The 3,898-nt window shown below is 34.0% G+C and overlaps 1 pseudogene; it reads left to right on the top strand.

Moving 5' to 3' along the window:
* The first annotated feature begins 3,264 nt into the window (after positions 1 to 3,264).
* LOC114035949 lies at positions 3,265 to 3,441 on the top strand (annotated as a pseudogene).
* The last annotated feature ends 457 nt before the right edge of the window (positions 3,442 to 3,898 follow it).

Below are 3,898 nucleotides of genomic sequence, written 5' to 3'. Positions count from 1 at the left end.
ATGTCAGGCATGCACAATAAATGGTGAACATATAGGATTATTTATAGGCAATAATTTTATCTGCCATTTGAAATGACTTTATTAGAATCAACTGTTAATTCAAGCATTTGCATTTTCTCTAAAATTATGTTCTATATTTCACAAAGTCACCTAATACTCCTCCTGTTACATGTTTTTAGATTGAAAAACTCACTCTTGTGCTCTTCCTTGTGGTATTTTTGGGTTCTTGCACTAATAATTAATTCAGCCACAAGGTCCTGAATTTAGGTTTTAAGGACTGTGATATTTAGAATAGTACATAATGAATTATTTCCAACATATACTGATCATATATGGTAAAGTATGGTTGTGGTTCCTAATAAATTATCATCTGCCTAAACCCACTTCAAAATTAAATGAAAACCCCAGATGAGGTATGTAAATATTGATACAAATGTATTATTAAATATTTGTTATCAGCATGAAAATTCTTACAAAGAGCATAGTAGAACAATAGCAACACATTCCTAGACTGTGGGTATACTTATTATTTGTAACTAAGGCAAATTATGATTACATGATTATAACTTACTTGGGATTCTACACTGTATATACATATTATATGTATGTATATGCACATATTCATTCTCTCTCTCTTTCTGTGTGTGTGTGTGTGTGTGTGTGTGTGTGTGTACACAGAGAGAGACAGAGAAAGAGAAACAGAGAGGCATGCAGTTCACAAAGTGGCAGTGTGATTTTAAGTAAAGAAGTGGTGACAAAGCTACGAAGACCTGAGTTTAAATCTCACTTCTCCCACATCCTATCTGTGTGACTCAGGGTGAGTCACTAAAGGTGACCATTATGACTATAAAGTTGCCAAGAAGGTCCAACATACATTAGCAGAGAAAGTTTTCTCACCTAGGAGGTTAGTGTACTAATAAAATTACAAGTCTAGTACTAAACCCTACATATGGAAAAATAATGTTCGTGTTGATCTCTAAGCAGTTGTCATATTTTATCACTATAAGCAATGTCATATGGAGTAGTTGATGTTAACCTTGCTGATTTACATTATTTTACAAAGCACTATAACTCATTTTTACAATACTTTTATTATCACGTCTATGAAAAATTAGTATTAAGTATCTAATTGTTCATGGTGTATTTCCAATGCTTACATAAATAATATTATGTATACCTTGTCCCTATCTCCAGGAAACTATAATCTAAAACAAATACCATGACCTAGGCAGACATGTAATAGGATACACCAATAATAGGGAGTGTGGGGGAGTCAATTTTTGGAGAGCAAGGTGATTTTATCTAAGTGTCTTCATTGTATGAATTAGGAATAAGAATCCATTATTAGGGAAGGATGTAGAATCTCTTTGCCAACCACATTAAAAAAATAAAATAGAACTCTAGCTTTTTGGAATGTTTAGCTGTAGTTTTAAATTATTTAGTCAGATGTCTCAAACTGGATCCACAGAAATTGTTTTGAAGTGGAGTGGAAAGAAAGCCTATTAAATCTGACATCAGAATCAGGAAGACCTAGGTTCAGTTCCCACCTCTGAAACATAATAGTTGTGTTATCCTGAACAAGTCACATCATTCTCCCTACCAATGAAATCTTAAGACTTGATGCTATACAGATACACACACATATACGTTTGCATATGTATATAATGTATGTGTATGTTATATGAGGTATTACAGAAGAGTGATAACCTGATGCACTGATGATCAGTAAGGAAATTTCTGTTTCTAAATAAATTAAGACTGATTTGTTAACAGGAAATGGGGAGGTTGTATTTCGGATGCTCTTCTCAATATAATTAAGTGAAAGTTCTAAAAGTCAAAGACTTTGATGAAACATATGCATTAACTAATGCAAACAGTTGTGGTATAATTTTCCTAATATGAGGATCATTCTGGAATGTCTTTCTTATTCTCATGATAAATTAATATCATGCCTGCTTGTATTGGTTAATTAATTTTCCAATGTTGTACTTGCCCTGTAGATTGAGTCTAAGGGTTACAAAGTCAATTTAGTAATAAAAATACTGGGTAGCAATCTGTAATTTTAAATTAATTTGGGAAGACTTAATTGCTGACTTTAAAAAGTGCCATTGCCATGGCAAAGACTCCAAAAATAAGTGTTGCTACAGAGGCACAAAAGTGCTATTTTATCATCTACATGCATCCAGAATACATCACATTGGATGCATAATTAACTTACCATTCTTCTCAATGAAGGTAAATGCCTCCAAAGATAAAAAAAAAAAGTCTGAGGCATGTGCAAGCTTATAGTTTGATTTTGTTTGTTTCTTTTACAAAGAACAACAAAACCCAAGGAGGAAAAACAAAACAATATTGATGAGAAATAAATTGGCAGTGTGTTCTTATTCATCATGTAAAAGGAATGGCCTTCAATGGCAATTTGTATTCATAGACACAGTCTATGACATTATACACAGATACTTAGTTATTATGATGAAGTAGCAAGATTCTGTAGATTTCTTCAAATTTACATTTTAAGATGTAAACCTTAGTGCCTTTATTTTATGTGCATCTACTTTGTCTGCAAACCTCACCTGTAATACATCAAAAAACTACTGATAAGTGTCCTTGAACTCCTCTAAATGGGGCCCACTGGGATCCAAAATGGTACCTTCCACATTAAAATGTAAATGAGCATCCTTGAACTGTAAACCAAGATCATTTTATACAGGTGTTTAAATATAACAAGGCCTTAAAATCAATCCTTCAGGGATAGCTCATGTACCTTACTTGCTGAGTTGCATTTCAGGCATAATGCTTTCCATACACGTTACTTTATAGGTCCTCTGTAATAGTCACTAAAATATCTAGAAACCATTCTGTTAAATCATATAAGAGGCCCTGTTATAAGTGACCTAAATGAGCATCCATTGCAAGGCAAAAAAAAAATGCACTGAGCAAAGTTCATTTAGTCATTTCTATTTGTTCAATATATAATATCCATAAGTTTTCCAATGTCTCTAGTGCATCAATGTTTACTGAGCTCTCTTAGGGGCAGCAAAGGACAATAAACAGCCAGGTAGATGGGACATGTTCCCTGTACCTAAAAAATTAACATTTACAGTGAGACAAATAATAAAACTGTATATGTTGTAAAAGATTTCTTGAGGTTTCCCAGGCTGTCTGTCTGTCATTGGAGTCTCCTGGGCTGAGGTAGAGATGGAAGTGTAGTGGTAGCCCAATTCATTCTGTGGTGTATCAGGATTGCGAAGTGAATTAGCTGCAATGTTTCTGCAGTATTACCTCAACGAGCAAGGGGACCGGGTCTATACCATAAAGAAAACAGACCCTGCAGGAAAATAGACCTGTTCAGCTCACCCAGACAGATTCTCCTCCGATGACAAGTATTCAAGACACCATATCACTATCAAGAAGAGATTCAAGGTTCTCATGACTCAATAAACACGATTGGTCCTCTGAATTACCAACCACTAAGCAATGGCAGCCACCAAGGATTCTGACCCAAGAACCTTCTCCTACATCTAGGAGACCTCATTCAGGAAGAGCTCATATATTTGACTCTTTTAACCCATTCTTACAACTTTCCAATTACTCCTTTTGTACACTTGCTTCTTAGAATCTAGTCTCAATTTGTCTGTTCCTCTCTGTACTTGGTAGCAATCAACCTAAAATTAAAAAGCCTAAAGTTGACATATCTTTTTAATCAATGCTGTAGGCTATTAAAGCTGAAATGATTTTTTTAAAAAAAGACTTCTTTGTTTTTACTGCTGTTGTTTTGTTATTTTTAACCACTTTTGCAAACAATTTGCCTCTGGTTCATCTAAAGTGGTTACTCTATATAAACTATCACATCATTTATCACTATAAGGTTAAATAACCCAATATCTAACAACATAGT

The sequence above is a fragment of the Vombatus ursinus genome, unplaced genomic scaffold, assembly GCF_900497805.2.
Source record: "Vombatus ursinus unplaced genomic scaffold, bare-nosed wombat genome assembly UNPS02009573.1, whole genome shotgun sequence".
Lineage (NCBI taxonomy): Eukaryota > Metazoa > Chordata > Mammalia > Diprotodontia > Vombatidae > Vombatus > Vombatus ursinus.
The sequence above is the reverse complement of the archived record's forward strand: the minus strand, read 5'-3'. Positions and strand labels throughout refer to the sequence as shown.